General features: G+C 45.6%; 1 pseudogene; it reads right to left on the minus strand.

Moving 5' to 3' along the window:
* The window catches only part of LOC138567031 (solute carrier family 35 member F3-like), a 326,350-nt pseudogene that overhangs the window by 241,310 nt on the left and 64,186 nt on the right, over positions 1 to 20,854 (minus strand).

Here is a 20,854-nt window from a genome sequence, read left to right on the forward strand (position 1 = left end):
CAACTGCACTGAAATTTAAGGAAGCACATAAATCATGATGTTGTATCATAGGTGAATACCTGAGACTAATAATCGATTTGACTTGCTAATTGCTTTCTTTTCTATTTTTATTTCCTAATGTTATAATTTACCTTTTGTTTTCTAAACATTTTAAAATTCAAACTGCTTGAAAATGATAATGTGAATTTATCTTTGTTGTCCACATAAAGGATTAATCAAATAGTATTAAAATAATCAGCCGCTTATTGTCTGAAGGGTGTGTGTTTTGTTTTGAATACATAGGGCAAACTAAATCCTGCATTGTTCTTTGGGCATAGAAAGCTAGAAACAGTTTCCTCTGTTTGTCTGTGTCAAGGGTGTTTCACATGCATTTCCCTTGTACTATGAGTGGCCTGCGACCTCTAAATCATCTTACATCTTTCAAATACAAAGAATGATTTCTGCAGCAGTTTTTATTCTTGTCCCAGAAGGTGGGAGTGACATGGTTGTGAGTGAGACCATTAGGATGAGGTTAACATTTATCCATAAAATGAGCTAAAATAATGAATTGTGCAAATCTTGCTTTGGGCTATGTTGCTTAATTTTCCTCAAATAAGGTCCTGTTCAATTGAATATGTTGCAATAACTGAATCATTTATTAGCAAACTTGACTCAGAATACTGACTGTTTGCTTGCTATAGTGGTACCTATTGGATTTTTGGGACTTAGGTTTTACATAGTGCAAATCTAGATTGGAAGCAATTGAGAACTGTACATGTCATTGCTGGTAACAAATGAGTTACAGAGGCACAGAATGTCCCTGCCACAGGGGCGGGATGTGATGCAGGAACGCAAAAAGCCTAGTTGCACCTAGATAGTGACGGAAGAGTAAGATCTTAAGTCCCTTTCTGAAATAATAGATTCTTGGCATGGCCCAGATTGCCACTGGCTTGGTGTTCCAGTAGGCAGGGGCATAGTAAGAGATGGCCTGTTTTTTCCTTACATTTCAGTTTCTTCCAAATAGAGGGATTAGCTGGTACCAGGCAATTTGGGCCTTTTTGTTATATGTTGTTGGAAGGGGAGAGTGCTGTCTATAGTGAACGTGAGTGATTTGGCAGTCGGAGGAAGTTGAGGTGGGAAGCCGTCAAGGTGCAGGCCATTTAGCCCTCCTTGCATGGTATGCTGCTTAGATGGGTGACTAGGAAGGACAATATCTTTCTTTATGGGTTTGAGCTTCAAGCCTGTGCTTCTCAGCCAAGCTCAGATGGAAGTGAGGCAGTCCCCGAGGTGTGAGATGTCCTGGTTACCACTGAATTTCCAGTTGAATAGGGTATCAGCCAAATACCACGTCAAGTGTAGAATGCGCTTTATTTCTCCTACTTGACTTGTCGGCCGCCTTCGACTTGGTGGACCACACAATTCTTTGCAAGCACTTGTCCTCTGCGGCCAACTTCTCACACAAAGCCACTGTCTAGATCCAATCCTTCCTTAACAACAAGTCAATGAGGGTCTTCTTTCAGTCAGTTGCTGCTAACCCCACACCAATCACATGTGGTGTCCCTCAGGGATCCTGTGTGTCCCTCACTTTGTACAATATATTCACTAAACCGCTTTTCGACAAACTGGACCATCTTGGGATCATCTACACCAACTATGCAAACGATACCCAGATACTTCTCCCCCTATCTGGCGACTACAACCGAGATCTAGACCTCCTAAACAACCCCTACCAAGTCATTCAAGCATGGATGGCAGTCCGCTGACTATGCCTGAATGAGGAAAAGACAGAAATCATTATCCTAGGTGCTCCAGCCCAACTCAATAAACTCGACGCAGAATACTCTACACTTACTATTGACGGCATCGCCATCAAAGTGGCCAAAGAAACTAAAACTTTAGGTTTCTACTTAGACTCCACACTGAACATGGGAAAAAAAGTCAACGCCACCTCATACACCACAGCGTATACTTGTAAGCTCACACATGCCTGCAAACCCTACTTATCCACCAAGAGCAGGACCACCCTCGTGAGAGCCCTAATCATGTCAAAACGTGACTTGCAATGCCCTCTGTAGAGGAGGTCCCAAATTCAGCCTGCACTCCAACCGTCCATTTTGAAGTACCAGGAACGTTCACGCAGAAATATGTGACGTAAAATGAGAAAATGAACCAGCAGAGAGCCGCAGTGGGGCTCTGTCCAGTACCTATCAGAAGAGCAGCACCTGTTGAAGTACCGATACCAAGGAAACCATGGACAGTAAGGTACCCATTGAGAAAACCATATCAACAAATGAAACGAAATGAACATCGTCTAAGTGCAGTCCCTGAAGAAACCAAGAAGGTATTGATGGAAGACGAATGGTGACTTCACGAGAACCCGGACTGACTCACATATAGAAGAAATGACGACCAGAGAATGACTTAAAGAGACGATGAACGCCATGGGCTAGGGGCATTGTCAACCTAAAGTGAAAGGACGATGTCAAATGTAAGAAGCTTAAGCCATGAGCATGATGAAGATATTCAACCAATTTACGCATGTACATATGCTTGGAACTGCAAGAAAGCTAAGAAAATCGTGCGGCTTGCTATGCTTAGTAGAAAGATAGTGCGGCAAGCGCCACCTATACATATCTACCTCAAAGGTAGCACATTATATAAGTATATTTCCACTTTTCACAAGAAGCAGAATTAACCAAAGGTTACTAAAGGCCACACGAGGAGAGCTTCGTATTCAACAAATCGAGAATAAACGGCAGAAACGAAACACAGCAGAGGCAAATCATGCCAAAAAAAGCCAAGGTCATTTCAGTAGAAGAGACGAACAGTAGCTACAATTAATTGAAGCTAAGAACAGAATATCCTGCTTCAGAAAGGTCAAGATAAGAAACTGGAGGCAGGTGGTGGGTGAAACGAAAATCAAATACACGAATTACATGAAGAAGAAGCAAATTCACAGTGTCTGAATCACGTGACCAGCCGAGCAAGCAGAAATTAGACTTTCACACCTACGCATGACAACAGGCCAGGCGAAGATATTAGAACTTTTCCAGACAGGAGATGCAGTCTCGAGGCCAACCACAGTGAAGTAATTGACAAATGGCCACTAAAGTGAGGATTGATTGTAACAATAATTGGAAGAAGGCCGGGGGAGCTAAGGGGCACCCTGCACCTGGCCGACCATTCTGCGTGCTGCTAAGCAAAGTGCAAAAGTATGAGTGGGGTTGATGCCAACCCAATCAAAATGGACCAAGTAATCTAGGGTCCTATAGTTAGTAGAACCAATAGGATGTCGTACTTTTAGTGACGTCTACAGTAGCCATTTTGAAGGACGGGTTTAGATGCCCCACCTGACAGTGTTTACCCAATCCCCTTTCTCCGTTACCATATACAGATACAGTACCTATATTAAAGTTACTTTTCCTGAACCAATAGAAGTGCATGCCAATTTTTAAGCGTTAAACGTCAATGATGACGAGTTTTCAGTATAAATGTTATGTTTTTTATGAAGTTCGTTGGAGTTGTGAAGTGAGAGAGAAGATCACGCATCTGCTGATATTCATGAGACTCCCCGCTTTTTGTACTTGTCATTAAACTGACTCCCTTTGCCAAACCGTTGAGTTGTCATTATTGATTTGGTGTTGGAGTATTAATCTGCACCCCCATCCATCTCAAGGGTGCTGCTATCTTGTCTTAAAGTGCTTCTGGGCAAACCCCGACTCTATGGGCCGGTTGGGGGTCCCGGAGCACACCTCTACGCAGGAGCCAGCAAACAAATCACTAACAAGTTACAAATCCTCCAAAACAAGGCGCTGATATCCGCTCTAAGCCTCCCTAAGAGAGAACACATCTCTGAGGCCAGAAGAGAAACCAAATGGCTTCCCATCAAAGACGGGATTCTATTAAAACTAGTGTCAATCATCCACAAATGTCTTAACAACGCTGCCCCACTGTACCTCCAGGAAACAATCCTCATCTCGCCCTACCAGAGTGGCCCAATCTCACTGCATAACAATGCCCAGATTCAACCTGAAAAGAGCGGGACGGAATAGCTTCCCAGTCCAAGCCGCCCTCTGCTGGAATGCACCACCCCTACACCTGCGAAAGGACCAAACCTTCCCTAGTTTTAGGAGAAACACGAACACCTTGCTAGTCTCTAATGACATCTGATTGCTCTGTGTATGCTTTTTATGTACAATCTATAGACATCATGATACTACTCGTAATATTTATGTACTGTATTCACCATGTGTACCTTCATTGCTACTTACTACGTAACTATAGAAACTGTATTTTCTTGTCGCGCCCAGATACCCTCGGGTGAGGAGCGCATTACAAATAATTAAACAAACAAAACAAACAAACAAAGTGAAATATGTAGAAGGCCTCCAGCAGCCTATTTTGGGATGTTAGCAATAGTGATGAAAAAACTGTTTTGAAAGCCCTGAAAAATTCTTAATAGGTGACTCCTATTAGCAGACTGAATTAGACTCAGTAGGCTTCTTGAAGGTAGTAGACATGATTTTATCATTTTTGACATAGAGGTGTGTATCTAAAAAGTCTATTTTCGTGGGGTGTGCAGTACCAGTGAACTGAATACCAAAAAATTATCATTCAGCTAGCCCACAAATTTCATCAAATTTGTTTTGTTGCCTTGCCAAATGAGAAAAACATCATCGATGTACCTAACCCAAAGTTTGATACACAATGTGAAGATGTGTTCAGACTATACATAAGTGTCCTCAATGTAACATATAAATAGATTCGACAGTGAGTGCGCCTAATTTGCCCCCATGGCTACCCCACATATCTGCCTATATATGATGTTATTGAATAGGAACACGTTGTTACGTAGTGTAAATTCGACCAGATCTTTCAACACTACAATATGGAGATAGTATGATGCAGAGCATAATCAATGGTCTTGAGTGCCAATTCGTGCTCAATAGACATATATAAGGCCTTTACATCTAACATGGCCGTACAAAGATCTTCTGCCCACTCAACTTGTTCCAATAATAATAATAATAATAATTTTAATTTTTATATAGCGCTACAAACCCTCACACACCGAGCGCTGCTTATACCCACGATGTGTGGTGCTCATTTATCGACCTCGGAAGGATGAAAGGCTGAGTTTGGCCCTGCTGCGATTTGAACCTGCATTGGCAGGCTCTGCACGGATGTCAAAGAGATTGCTCTACTCGCTGTGCTATCTGACCAATAGTTGCAATAGGTGCATTGAGTCTCTCAAACAACCTGTAATTTGGGAACGTCTTTGGAAATTATAGCATCAAAATATTTTGAATATTTCTGAGTTAGCCAGCTGATGCCACTGACAATGGGACATCCCTCTGGTAATTTATCGAAATCTTTGTGAACCTTCAGGAGAAAATATATTGTAGATAATTTCGGACTGCCTAATGTTAAGAATTTCTTATTATCATCACTGAAAAGTCCTGTCCTTGACCATTTATCAATTAGTTTGTTTGCCTCATCCATAATTTCCCTAACTGGGTTGGTTTTCAATCTCTCATAACAGCCAGATAAATTGAGGTGTGTTTCTGCCATAGTTATGTAGTTGTTTCTGACCATGACTACCACGTTGCTCCCTTTGTTAGCTCATTTGATCACAATTTGCATGTCACTCTTCAAGGAGGATAATGCTTGTCTCTCAGCTTTAGATAGATTATTATATCTAAAAGTACACTTGTCATTGTCTACCAACTTGTAAATGTCTAAGGTAACTACTTCATGAAAGAGTTTGATCGCGTTCACAGTTCCACTGAATGGTATAAATCTTGATTTGTCTACCGTTTCCTCATTCACATAAACAGTGAGGTGTTTAGGGTCTATATCTAAATCTTTCAAAATCTCCAATTCATGTGCTCTCTCTATGTCATCTAAAGTCATCAAGAGCTGTGTATTAATGATATCAGTGACTGTGGCGGTGTGGAAAAGAGTATAATTAGTCGTACTATTCAACCAGCATTCATACAACCTTGGTAAATTGACCTTATGATTGACCCTGCATGATTTATTTGAGAAAGGTAAATCAAGGAATATTCTATATTCCAGTTATACAATATTAAGAGATATAACTGGGGTTTATATTACTGGTGAACAATTATTATTAATTGGAGTTGCGACAGCATGCCTAATTTCAATTTGGGACCTGATGTTGGGAACACAAGTTTGGTTTCAAGTGTTTGTTGTAAAGTGGGTGTTTTGGTTGCAGTGGTGGTGGTATGCAAGCTCGCAGAGGCTATTTTAGCTTGTCAAAATACACTTAGGCACATAGACAAGCACTCGTAGGGTTGGTACTGTGATCATTTTTATTGGAAAATTGGGAATGGACAACTAATGGCAAAGCTTTATATTTCTCCCTACCCACTCCCCAACCTCATGACCAACCTTGTTTTGCTGTTTTGGTCATGATGGAACTCATATTTGTATGTAACATCACATGGTGTATGTGATCACGAAAACATTGGTAATGTATTGAAATTTAATATATGTATATGTTTGATTTGCTTTGTTGTACAATGAGTGTTTGCTTTTTGGATTGTGTTACCCTGAGGAAGAACTGAAGTGTTCAGGTCGAAACACATGTTGACTACCTATCAAAATAGATACCTATTAAAAAAACAGAGGTGCACTGACAATCTTTGTGCGATTGTTAACATCAGATGTGATTATTCTTGAAAGTACATTGATTAAATCAGGGTGCAGCCCTTTAGTTTCATAGATCTTTATAGTTATGATTTCAACAAGGCCATGCAACCATGTATCGCTCCCAGTGTACCCCTGTCTTACATATATCTAGCTTCCGCCCAGCCCTACTGCCCTTCTCATGCAACCACTGTATAGAGGAAACTGTCTTGAATTCCTAACAGCCCGGCCTGCCTCTGTGCTGTTAGTGGAAGATTGAGGTAGCGGGCTGCCGTGGGGCATGCAGTGGCAGAAAACTACCTGGGAGTAATTAAACATGCAGCAACAAGCTCTCCGAATGTATCTCAACCACTTTGGAGTTTGGTCTGGCTTCCATAGATGAAGTAGAAAATCCACTCCAGGTGTTTCTGTGCTCCAAACAACAGCATCCCCACACGCATTACATTTTGATGGTGGCATAGAGGCTGAGACTCATATGGATTCTACCTTACTTGTAATGCTAGTAAAAAGCAGATGGAATCTGCAGTGATCATGTACAATGGTGGCCCATATGCTTTACTTGATGGCCACCAATACTGAGGATCCCTGTGCACGCCTGTTCCTACTGCAGTGAGCTGAAGGCATTTTCCCCCTGGGGTGGATCATGGCACAGGAACTCTAGGACCTCCCGGATTGCAATGTTATTTTCAGTCACAAGTTGAAAATGGTTAAGATCCAGCAAAGTGGACTGTGGACATGGTCTGGGTCTGCTCCACTAGATTGACAGGCGGAATCAAAATGAGCATATAAGTGACCCTTGCTGCATGATGTAATGTCTGTGCACCCTGTGCTGACATTTGATATGAGGGATCTTACCTTGTACAATGCAGAAGTAGAGGCAGCCGCCACAGCCAGTGCCACGCCCACGATGGAATCGCCATGGAAGCCGTCAACATAGGCCAACATTACAATGCCGGTGATGGAGAGGATGACTGCCACAATCTACCAAACACAAAGAGGGCATTAGAGAGTGTAGGGTGGCAGGGAGAGCAAAGGGCCCCTTGGAGAGGTCTGGAGACTCAACCAGGAACAGAACTGACAAAGGGAAGTGGTTCAAGGACTGTTTAGAGTATCTTTGGGCATACAGTCAATATTTACAATAAAAGACATCGTTCGTACACATTTGCTCCTACCCGTACACCCATGAAGCGATCCTTGAGTACAATCCAGGACAGGAGGAAGACAAAGGCCTTGTTGCAGCAGAACAGCACAGCAGTGTCACCTGGTCCGATCTTTTGAAGGGCCAGGAAGAGAAGGTAGCTGGTAAGCGTCCACAGGACACAGAAGGGCCCCACCTGCCTCAGAAGAGACTGCTGGCGGCAATTTACCATACCCAGAAAGGAACTGCTCTCCCTAAGAGGTGTGGAGGAAGAGTCAGGTGACTGGCAGTGGCAGAGCAGTTACACACGTACAGGAAGTCACACACAGTTGAAAGTCACAGAACAGCTGCACACAAGCAGCCAATACATGTAGTTGCAGAGCTAAATTCAGTATCAAAGAGCATTTGGCTATTTGCCACCCAATTCAAGATACCATTTTTCAAAAGGCTTAGTTGGAGTGTGATGCCAGATCTGTCTTTTTAGTACATATGTAGGCCATTGGGTCTTGGTTTTGTTGCCAAAGAAAAAAGGATAGGAGGGAGAAATTGCATGTATTGAATGCTATAGCGGGTTACATCACAGATGCAGAAAGCAAGGGACGAATGAACGGAAGAAAGCATAAAGAAACTCCATGGAAACAACATAAATGTTACATTAACCCTAATCTATGCCCTTAGGTGAATGATCCTCAATGGATAGATTCCTTTAATCAAAGTCAGTTTTTGTCAAACAGTTGTTTCCTCTGATCCCTGTTGCACAGTCCCATAATTCTTATTTTCTCCACTCTTTTGTACTTTTGGGCTAATGGGGAAACTTTGTTGTCTAGCACCATCTATTTCGTTTTTTCATTATCCATGAGTTGCCAACACCATAATTTTGGGCTTTGGGCATTCTAGGCTCTCTCACACTGCTGACTACTTTCAATCCTTCAATCATCTGGTTCAAGCATTCATCAATTCTTAAATTTGAGACATCCACACAACTTGGGTCAAAATGATCATTACTTCTCAGGTTCAAAGTTTTCTCACCCCTCAGACTCAAGGGTACATTAAGACTCACGTCTGAGACTTCCACATGTCTCGGGTTCATTCGTTCTCAGGTTTATGGTTGCCTTACCTCTCAAGCTCAAGGGTTCATCACTTCTCACTTTTCAGACTTCCACTTCTCGCTGGTCCATAACTACTTAGTTTTAAGGTTTTCTCACATCTCAGGCTCAAGGGTTGTCCTGATGCCTACCCCCGGGGACCCAGACCAAGTCCAGCAACCCCGGAAGCAGGCATCAAGTTATTCCAAGCAAGCCCAACAACCCCTGCTAGGGGCTATTTGGGTGCAGTCCTGGCGTCTATGGCGCCAGGCTCATATGGAGAGTCAGTCCTGGCGCCATAGGCGCCAGGCTCATAGATTAAAACTTACCTGATGCAGACCATGCTGCAAACTTACCTGATGCAGACCATGCTGCAAGAGCTCCAAGCCAAAAGAGGCTTGGAAGGGACTACTTTACCTAGGGACTATTTTTTACTCGGGTGGGGCTGCGGAGGAATTCTTACCTGGGACTACTTTGGAGGCTATTTAAACCACGCCCGAAGAGCAGCACACGCTTTGCGTTATTCTGCATCCAGCAGCGTAACGCTCACCGTGCCTCCCAGTCTGCATCCAGTCTTCTGCCACGCCCGCCTCGAGTCTGGAGCTCCTAGAAAAAGGGAGAAAGAAGGAGAAAAGGTTAGAACAAGAGCAATACCTTTGATCCTCACCTGAATTCCCGATCCATCGCGCCTTCGAGCTGGAAGAAAGAAGTTATTTTATGCGCGTCGCCTCGCCTGCTGCAGCGCCGCGCTGAACTCACCGGCCTTCGCAGCATCTTCACATTCCACCGCATCCTTCTGCATGTTTCCGCTGCACTCCAGCACCTAAGGGGAAGACAAGAACAGCAAGGTGAGCCAAGGGAATACACAGAGGCAATATTAGTTACCCCCATAGACTTATCTGATTTTACCACCGGGGTACTATTCCTCTTCACGGGTCGGCGCAGCTTCCACTGCATCCTCGCCGAACCCCGGCCCCTAAGGGGAAACAAAAGGACAGCAAGGTGAAACAAAGGGACAAACAAGGGCAAACCTCCTCACCACAATAGACTTACCTGATTTTAACGCCGGAGGCATCATTCCCCGAGACTTCATACTTTCTCTCAGCGCCTGAATAAGGGAGAAAGCATCAGGTTACATATTGACATCATTTTATCGAACTGTGTTGGATAATACAAATCCTTACCTGAATATTAACGGTTGCCACGAGGAACTCTTCGCTAGGGTCAAGCTGCAACCTGCAAGGAATCGGACAAGAGTGAAAGTCAAACATTTGAACTCTTACGAACTACATACTTACGGCGTCTTGCCGGGAATCTCGGAGTCAATATTGTTCTGGAACTCACCAATTCCTTCGAGCCAGTGGAGGAACTGGTTATCCACGCACCCCTGCGCTCAATGCAGGATGGAGAGCTCATCTTTCCAAACCATCAGGTGAGACTATAAGAGGGGACATCAAAGGTGATCAGTGGGGAGAACAGCGGGAGTGGGGGAGGGTTAACGCTCAACTCCTCGGGTGGTTAATTCCCTTTCTCCATTTGCAGAAGAATATTCCTACGGGCCAAGCAAACGAAGCTAGGTGGGCCAGTCCAGTCCGTCATCTCGACACTACATGTCACATTGGTGGAGACCACAGCTGTCCAGTTCAGATCGACGGCCTGTGGGAGCCAGGTGAGCGTAACAGGGTTCACTAATTTTCAGGCTCAAGACGTTCACATGTCACCTCTTAGGTTTCATGTGTTTGCGCCCAGATACAAAGGTACATCACATCTCAGGTTAAAAGTTCATCACTGCTCCGTCTCAAGGCCCCTCATCTCTCCGGCTGAAAGTTTAATCACATCTCAGTTTTTAGCTTTTCCGCACCCGTCAGGTTTAAAGATTTGTCAATTCTCCAAGATGTACAATTGTCTCAGATATAAACACGCATTACTTATCATGTTGGAGGTTTCCTCACCTCTTAGGCTTGAGTTTATCACTTCTCAGGTTTGAGACTTTGACATGTCTCGGGTTTATTACTTCTTCGTTTTGAGATTTCCACAAGTCTCCGGCACAAGCTTTCATCACATCTCAGCTGTAAGCGTTCCACACTCCTTAGATTCAATTGTTTGTCACGTATCAGGTTCGAGGTTTCATCAACTCTGAGGCTGAAGTTTTCATCACTTCTCAGGGCTTCATCACTGTTCAGGTTTTCACCATTTCTCAGTACTGGTCTTCCTGTTACTCTCAGCCGCATGGTCTCGGCCTCTTTCAGGTTCACTGCGTCACCCTCTCTCAAGTTCACTGTCTCAGCCCCTCTCAGTTTCAAGAGCTCAGAGTCCTACAAATTCCAGGTCTCTGCCCACCTAAGGCTCAGGTGTAGGGCCCCCTCAGATACAAGCCCTCAACGACTTGCTGGTTCAAGTTCTCTCCTACGTCAGCCTCATTCGGTCTCTGCTCTGGTTCATTCTCTAAATATCGACTTATGCTGAGGGTTTTGAGTTGGCACTTATATCATCTCATCCTCCCTTGGAAACTCTGCCCCTTTTAGACAGGTTGATTTCTGCTTCCTGGCTGGTGTTACTAGTAGCCAATGTGGCATGCCAGAAGAAGGACTCAGACCAAAGGACATGTTTCTATGCAGTTCTTATTGAAATTAAAAGAAAACGCCTCCATGACCGTACAATTAAAAGGGGGTTCCCTTGCTAATGAAACTAAACTAAGGTGCTCGTCTATAGTCAAAATCGAAAGTAGTCCTCGGTCCAAAACCTATACACTAATCTAGCACTACCACGAAGCAAAAAATAAAAGAAAATAGGTTGAGTGCCCTGCACTCTTAGTTCTCCCCATGGTGTCTCTAGTTGGCCCGGGATTCTCTCCTAGGTTTGGATCCAATAGTTAGAATTAAGTAATAGTTCTTCTCAAAGAAAAAAGTTCTTGTCAGTCTATCAAAGTTCCTAAAGTTTCAAAAGTTCAACAACAAAAAGTCTTAGGTTCCAGAAAAACCAAATGTACAAATTTCTTTAGAAGGGGGGATATTTCCATGATCCCTATCGACCACTTGTGTAGGTCTATCCCCACTTGGTTAAGGTAGGGAATCCTCTGCTCTCCCCTCAGTATGCTCTCCACTTTACTTATGGGCCCCAGTGGTTTCTTTGGGGTTCCTCCATTTCAATGTCTCCATTGTTATTTATCTTTCGAATACAGTTGACCCCTCTTTCTATTTAGTTCTCTTAGTTCCTGTGACTCGTCAGGAGGTTTATACTGTTCAGGTTTCTCAGTCTCCACAACCCTTTTCCTAGTCTCCTGGTCACTTTCTTGTCAGAGCCCTGTGACTCATGTGAGGGTTTAGGATAGTCTTTTCTCCTTCCCCCCACTTAGTTTTTAGCTTATCCCTCTGAGGTATTGGTGACCCCCTTTTCTATTTGCTCCTTTCAACTCTTGATTCAGATGTTGGGAGCCTCTGTGCTACCCTTGTATCTGTTCTCCGCTTTGCTCATTGGGCCCCTCGTTCTGCCTTGGACTTCCCTGGCACAATGACTCTCCTTGCTCTCTGGGGTATCGGTAAATCCTCTCTTCTTGTGGTCTCTTAGCTCTTGTGGATTTTGCTTACCCTTCTGGAGGTGTATTCTTTTCAGGTTTCTCGGGATCAAGTAACACTTCTGCTTATCTCATTCAGTCTCTCTCCAGGCCTCTGTGACCCTGTTTCCGGGTTAGGACAATCCTTCCTTCTTCCCAAACGGACTCTTTCCTCTCTCCGCCTCTCTCCGATATGGGCAATCCGTGTACCTTTAGTGTTGCAGGGTCTGCTTCAGCGAGAGTGTTTCCCCTTGGCAGTGGTGGCGTCCTCCACAGCTCGCCACTCTTCCAGACTGGAAATAATTGTTTTTTGAGTTCCGCTTGTCTCAGTGTTCTCTCACCCTTCTGCTCTCTCAGTTCCTGACCTCGGTGTAATTTGTGGGCACCGACCCCACCATGCCATCTGTGCGGTCGTGCCTTCAGGTAGGCTTTGCTTTGGGCAGCCTACGCTTCTCAGGCCCTGCAGGTCTCTGTATCGGGAAGGCTGTCTCCCTTCACCATTGGCCTCTCTCTGCGCCACATCCGGCTCCACTGTGCAAGTACTCATATTGGAGGCTCGCCTATGCGCATGATTTCTCCTCTTCCACTCAAGATCTTTGCTCTTGTAACCAGATCAGCATTCCTTTGAGCCAAGTACATACATGAATTGTCAGCATTACCTTGCGCTAAACACATAGATGTATTATCAGTATTTCTTATTCCCATGTAGGCAGATAATACCATGTGTATAGGGAGTTCCCCATGGGAATGGGAATCCTTGTTCCCTAAAGGGAAGTCACTCCCAGTAAGGCCGTTCTTTTCCAACCCCCTGGGGAGAGTTTGGCTGCTCGGGCTCACCTCCCAAGCCTCAAAGGGAATGGCTCCCTCTTGGGCAGAAGGGACAAATACCCTGGATTCATCACACCACCCAGTACCCCAGCCCATCCACCAAAGTCTTGCTTCAGCTGCAACGTACAAAATGCCCTGCTGCCATTTTGAATCCTCTATTGACACTGACCCAGATGCATGGCAGTACCATGTAGTCACTCCTTCCTCCCCTGCTTACGATATAGAGAGGCTTGTGGAACTCCAGTACCAACGAGAAATCGTCTGGGCATCCGCTTTGCAATCTTCTAGGCCTCTGGTTCTCCTCCTTCTGGTAACATCCGGCCACAGCCCACAGGATTATTCCTTCCCACAAGGTTGAAAAGAAAACAGCAAGATCCACTCTTGAGATCGCTTTGCAACAGCAAAGGATAATATTGTTGTAATAGTGAAGTCTTCAACTATCCAGACTTAAGCAGTGCTGGGACAATTTGTTGCTATTATCTACTTTCCCTTTCCTGCATAATTTATTCCAGCTGACTTCACCATGGCTCTTTCTATGACCATAAACACTTGAGCCTCCAGGTCTTTCACTTCTTGCATATCCTGCTGAGTTTCTAGTCTTGTGTAGTAGGACAGGAAGTCCTCTGGGCTGTAGGCTCCTGGGCAGTATTCCAGTTCAAAAGTGAAGCATCGATATTTCTTTTCAATCTAGTGGTCATGGGGGATGATCACTGAAAGGGGTTTTAAGTCAAAAGATCTCATTCTGTTTTCCAAGTGAGAAGAAGGTTGATTTAGAAAGACCACTCTGAGACCGCTCAGAGCGGTCTTTCTAAATCGAACTGTCGTGCCCCTGCTGCACACGAGTGTGTGCAGGGGCTGACAGGCAGATCCAGGCCGGAACACTGAAGACACGACTGATATATATATTTGTATAGGTGGAAGTGTTTTATGCCCCTACAGCACTCAAGGGGTCTTCCTCATGATGTGGGAGTGCCCTTGTCCCATGGGAGTGAGTAGCTTTTCCAGTACACACACAACACCATGGTATTTGCCATGCCTGCCCCTCTGGGTCAGAGTCGATCTGCCCACCACGACTTCTGTGCTCATGCAAATGGGACTCATTACAAGTATGGCGTTAAGGCAACAACGGCGCTGGTATCGCTACCGGTACCGTTGCTACCGTACGGCCATACTATGAGTTCTGCTGGCGGGTGCCCTTGCAGCCACCAGGTGTGACCTGGTGACCTTACTGGCACCCACGAGCAGAACATGATGGTAGCACCGGTACCATTATTAACGGTACCGGTGCTACCACCCTCCCCATTCCCATGGAGCCCTATGTATTACAGGCATGGCTACATCCAAACTTGTAATGAGTCCCAATGTCTATGTAAGCAATGCTGGTGTTGGCCAGCAGCATACTTTTGGTGTTTTGGAATGTGGTCTGATGACTATTGCCATGTAATTGCAGACCTGGTCAGCCCTCACGGTAACTAATCGGGGGAGGCCAACCTCTGGGGTGAATCTCCCACAAAATGTGGCCCTTCCAAGGGAGCATCTCACCACACACACACTGATTGCTTTGGGGTGGTAGGAGGAGCACCCATTACATCCTTCGCCTTATGAGGTTCTGCCATGAAAGCCTCACAGTTGATCACCTATCCAAAAAAGTCTAGAAGATCCTTAAAATATTCAAACTTTTCTTTGGACAGAGTCAGCCCCCCGTTTTCCAGCCACTGCAGTACCACTCTCTGTCTCGGGGGGCCCCCCTCTTCAGCCTGTGCGTAGGCAAGGATTTCATTACTCAAACTGAGGACTCCCTCTAAACTGACCAAGAAACATTACTGAAACTGCATTCATGTATATTCCCCCGACATGCTACCACAACACTATCTCATCCATGACAGAGACTGCCCACACAAAAACAGCCTTGCCATCGCCACCATATACAAAGACTCACTCATACTCTACAACCCCACTCACCCGCCTCACACATCATTTGATGACCTCTCTCTAAGTGGCTGCCTCCATCACACCCGCACCCTACTGCCATCCACCTCATTTACTGCCCCGTGAAAGAATCCCAAGTTCAGCTCTGAATAGATCCCATTTCAGTACAAACTCATGCTTAACAGTATCTTCACACTACTCCCCCCCTGCAACCATGCCCAACACATACCCTACACCACACATATTACTGGAAATACCCTTGACCTCCTGATTTGCTGCACAAAATGTGGTTTTTGCACACAATCCAGTCGCAATAGCATGGTCAGACCACTTTGCCAACCCCTTCATGATCATTCTCACATAGAATTCCTCCACCGGCCGCACACAGCCACAGCCAGGCAACTCAAACACCTCGTAAAAACAGCTCTTGCACCAGTCATACCATTCACGTCTACCCTCACACCTACCCCACCTAACTCCTGAACAATTTCTACACCACCATCACCAACTCACTCGACCAAATAGCCTCCTTCAAAAAACAGAAACCCTATAACCACGACCGGAAACCATGGTGCAATGATACCCTCCTCACCATCAATCATGGAGCCAGATGTCTAGAAGAGCCTCTCAACGGAGGCCATGCCCTTCCACCAGAAAGCCCCTCAAAGACTTCAAATCAAGATGGCCATGTGCACTGCCAAGGCCACCCACTACATCCAAGAGCTTTAATCCACCCCCAATCGCACACCAAAACCTTTCAACAACATCAACTCACGTTCAAAACCACCATTCACCCCTAACGCACTCCCATCCACCACAGTATGCACCTCCCACAATGGCTTGTTCACCTCCAAAATACAGAACAACCGACAGGCCCTCCAGTGAAGTCAATTCAACGAAATGCCAGGAGTGGCAGTAATGACATTGCATGATCTTTGACTCTCAGCGACGACACAAGACGTGTGGTTCCATGACCTTTGAACCGGATGGCATTGCAGAAGTGACACTGCAGGAGTAAACAAACCTTGCAATTCCTAAAATATTTACTAAATGAGATAAAAGGTTATTTTACCCACAACTCACATATTTAATTAAGACGCCTGCCTGGTGAGAGACCTGTGACATGTACAGCCTCATTTGTTTGCCAGAGTCAGTAATAGTTTCATATTGCCACGCATGTAAAAAATCAATTTGCCCAAGAATGGACCCATATGCTCATTGGAAAAGCCCCTTATGTGCTTCATCTATCCAGTGCAACAGAATCATTTATTTACAGCCTGTTCCCAGTACATCATCATATGCCCAGCTACAGAATCATTGTCTTGCACAGATGTTATATGCTAGCTACAGTTTCACATGTCCATGAACTTTCACCATGTGCCACATTCAGACACGTGCATACATGTACTGCCATCTTATGCTATGAACATTCTTATATGGCCTAATATTGCCTTTGTATGGCATGTACAGACTTGCATGCTGGGATATTGCCTTCAAATGTCACAAAGAGCCTTGCATGCTCTGACAGTGCTATCATATGCCATAAGCAGTTTTTTATACACAGTCTAAGGGTGCAGAAGACAGACTCTGGCACAGAGGTGTCATGGTGATTATTAGACATTTTTATTCTATGCAAAAATGAAAAGGAAACCCTGTCTTGCTCTCACTCTAACAGGGGTTTCCCTGCCTCAACTAAAATAACTAGTGTCAGAATGTCCAAAGCAAAAGTTCCAACGTCCAATGTCAGAATCCTAACTCTGTCACTCACACATAAGTTTAAACTAAAGTAAATGTCGGTCTATCCTGCCCAAAGGGAGTGTTGACCTTCCCCTGGACAAATAACAGTTCTGGATACTTCAGACCATGAGGAATTGGGAAATATCTTCCTTCCCCGGCCTTGTTCAGGTTCCTCGTAAATTTCGACAATGGTTGGGGAAATCCTGTGGCCTGGTTGGTCCTTCTCAGGTTTTTTTTTCTGTCTCTGGGTCCCTGACCCTGATTGGTAAACCTGGTTCCTTTTCACCAGACAATATTGTACACACAAAAGGAGCTTGGATGTGTTTTCAAACTGGAGTGGGTCCTTGACCCTGATTGGCCGACCTGGTTTCCTCCGTCCAGGAACGGTGATGCAGATGAATAACCTAGACACACTTCCTAAACTGTGGTGGGTCCCTGGCACTGGTTGGCAGACCTGGTTTCCTCTGACCAGGCACTGTGATGGAGATGAACAACCTGGATGCACTCCCTAAAATGTGGTGGGTCCCTGAACCTAGTTGGCAGACCTGGTTTCTTGCCACCAGGCAATGTGATGAAAAAGAACAGCCTGGATGCTCTCCCAAGCTGTGGTGGGCCCCTGACCCTGGGTGGCAGTCCTGGTTTCCTCTCCCAGATACTGCAACAGAAAAGAACAGCATGGATACTTTCCCCAAGCTGTGGAGGGCCCCTGACCCTGGGTGGCAGACCTGGCTTCCTCCCACCAGGTACTGCGCCTAAAAATAACAGCCTGGGTGCTCTCCAATGCTGTGGTGGCACATACAGTTGTGGTTTACTCGCCTGCCAAGTACTGTCTATCAGTTTCACATTTCTCTTTATATGGGTGCGGGTCCCAGACTAATACTTCTGACTTCAGTTTCCTACTTTGTAGGCTCCTGACAAACGTAAGTACACGCCTATGTCCAATCAACCATTTCTCCCACAGTTGCAGGGTCCAAGACCCTCCTTTCCCAGCCTCTCGGCTCATGCCACCACCTCCTTATAAGGAAAGGACACATACTGGCACATGAAATAAGTGGCCACAGTGCCTCAGGAAACAGTTAAGACCAGCGCCCACGTGACACCTAAGTAACTACAATACACCCAGCAGCGCCATCATGTCAGCTCCAGATGCAGCAGACGTCAATGCCCAGCCACCACTACTAGGAGCACCCTCCTCTCACGCCGGCTTTTGGTATCTCTCCAGTCACCCGCATATCTTACTGCACTGTCTATACGGGTGTCAGCTTCTCTGGAGCAGTTGTGCTCTGTCATGGGGCTCTGGTGGCTCTGGGAGCCTCTCTCACTCTGCGGCGGCTCTGCAGATGTTTTGGCATTCCCGGCAGTGCAGTTCCTTCCCTGTGCACTCCCCGGGTCTCAAGGATGCCTGTGGTTTCAGCCCGCCTTCTGGCCATGTGGTCCTTGCATCCTGGACCTGCCTCTGACTCCCTCCATTCTCTGAGTCCCGGTCAGTTTATGCCTTCACTCCTGGTCCATGCTTGGTCTCGCAGTACCTCCAGGGAGGGCTTGACACTTCGTCAAGTCCTTCTTTACCTTTAACGTGGCTTCTACCAATCGGCTCTTGAGAACAACTACAATGCACAAAGTGATTCTGGTATGTTTTCTGTGCTGCTCAGCGCCTCCTCCTCATCCCATTACTGGGTGAGGCGTGACATTGTAACTCACTAGAGTTCTTCCTCATCTCAGTACTCTCTACTTTTGCTGAGCTACAAAAGTACATGGTATGTGAGGGCAGGGATGGAGAGGAGGAGGTGAAGGAGAGGTGGGGTTTTGTAGGGAAGGGGTCTAGGGTCAGGTGATTGGAGGGGATACCGTGTTCTCCTGATAGGGTCGTGACCGGTCCTAAAGGGGGTTTCCGTCCCATGATATGCACCTGCTGAGTACCACCCCTAGGGGGACTATCAGGTTGCAGCTTCACCACCCTGCCCTTATGGTAAGTGGCTCCCCCTACGGAAGCAGTGACGACATCCTGGGATTCCGGGGAAGGGAGATATTCCCCAATTCTTTAAGGTCTGAAGATTACAGAACTCTTTTGCCCAGGGTAAGGTTTTTTTTTCCCTTTTTACCTTTGAATAACATTTTCTAATAATCACCATGTCCCCTCCATGCCAGTCTTACTCCTGCACCCTTATATATGGTGTCAGATTGGGATTTGACTCAGTTAACACAAACCGGGGGACCTGAAAAAGCAGTGAATTAGCTAACCATGCCTCTATGTCCACCAGGGTCACTCAGGAATCCTTAGGCCAGAGGATGGGAGTTAGATTTCTTCCTTGACACCCCAAGCCATTTTTCCCATTAGAAGGTGTGTAGAGGGAAATATATATGAACTATTCTTTCCCACGGTTATAGAATTCCCAGTAGGGATAAAATGGTATTCTCCCTACGGCTCAGGGTAGAAGTCCCCAATAGTTGTCAATCTTGTACCCCAAGACACAACTGGTCAAGAAGAGAAATGAAAGTAGTTACCACTTCTCACCTCTGGAGATGAGGTTAAACTAATTCTCGTGAATGTATCCTTCGAGACCATACAGGTTGAGAGAGGAGAGTTGGTAGGATGTGTGGTCTATGAGACCCTAAGGGAACTGACCTTGCAGAAGGATTGTCGGATGGGACGTGAAGATAACTCCAGAAACCAAGGCAGTGGGAGACGGTTTGTGACATTTCTTCACATGACCCCAAACTCGGGGCCGAGATGAGCACTGGCTTGACTCATGACCAAAGGAAGGTAGTCCCTTTGGGGAACCAACCCACCCTCCCAGTACCCCACTATTCTACTGTTACCTCAGAAACAACAAATAGCTACCACCTTCTGGTCATCATCCCAAGATGAAAGACCCGAGACCCCTCAAATGCCATTCCCAAAGTTATCTCAATATCATAACTCCCTGGAAAAAGAGGAAGGGGAACTGGAAGTGCCAATCTGGTAGAGTGGTATATGATGTCACCGAACATCTGAACAAGGGGAAACTATAGACCTTCCTCCATGGTCTCCGAGCAGTGACCCCAGCATGAGGATTTGTAGTGGAGGCAGCAATGGCAGTACCCTTCCTGAACCACCATTGTTGAGGTTAATTACAGAGCCTGGGAACAGTACAGTTTGGAATAATGAAGAGCGAGGAGTGGGCCATCTCTTAGGGACCTTTTGTCCATTAACCTCTCAAGCCACTCGGGACGAGACCCAGATTTGGACAAAAATTGAGGAGACCTTCCACCAGAGTAATACTCCTGAGGACTCCTCAAATGTGTTCAAGGGTTATGACCCTTCTCTAAAGCACCCAAAGAAAGGGTCCTTTGTCAAATCAATGATAGTGGAGTATACTTGTGCGAATGAGGGGCTTGAATTGAGCCTACACTTGGGGATGGGAAACCAGAGAAGCTTTTCAGTGACCCAGGAGAGGAAGATCCCCTACTCCAACTGCCCAAGTGCTTCTCATGTGGTATACAGAGGCATACGTTGAAAACATGTCCTGAACTTAAAGTGGGGGCCCCCATAGAGGTCCTTAAGAGTGAGTAAGAGGTGAGAAAAAAAGCCCCAAGCCCTCCTGTTCCAACTCGCAACACAGAAACCTTGTTTTCCAGCATCCTCTCTGCCCAACCCGATGAGATAATGGCCCATTGTGAACAAAATCCAGGGACACCCCACCAGAAAGGCAAGAAAAGAAAAACAGGGAGAAATAGCTATGCTTTTCCAGGAACCAAAACAGCTATAGAATCACTGCCAGCCTAACAGGAAGAACATTCTGGGCCACGTTAGATAGTGGAAGCAAGAGGTGTGCCATACAACCTTAACTACTCCCTAGGGGTTGGAAAATGATGGGAAAAGAAAGGACCAACTGTATCCATGGAAATACTGAGAGATACCCCCACACACAAATCCCTCTTACCATCTTGGGA

The sequence above is a fragment of the Ambystoma mexicanum genome, chromosome 2p (genome assembly GCF_040938575.1).
Source record: "Ambystoma mexicanum isolate Mex_15411 chromosome 2p, UKY_AmexF1_1, whole genome shotgun sequence".
Lineage (NCBI taxonomy): Eukaryota > Metazoa > Chordata > Amphibia > Caudata > Ambystomatidae > Ambystoma > Ambystoma mexicanum.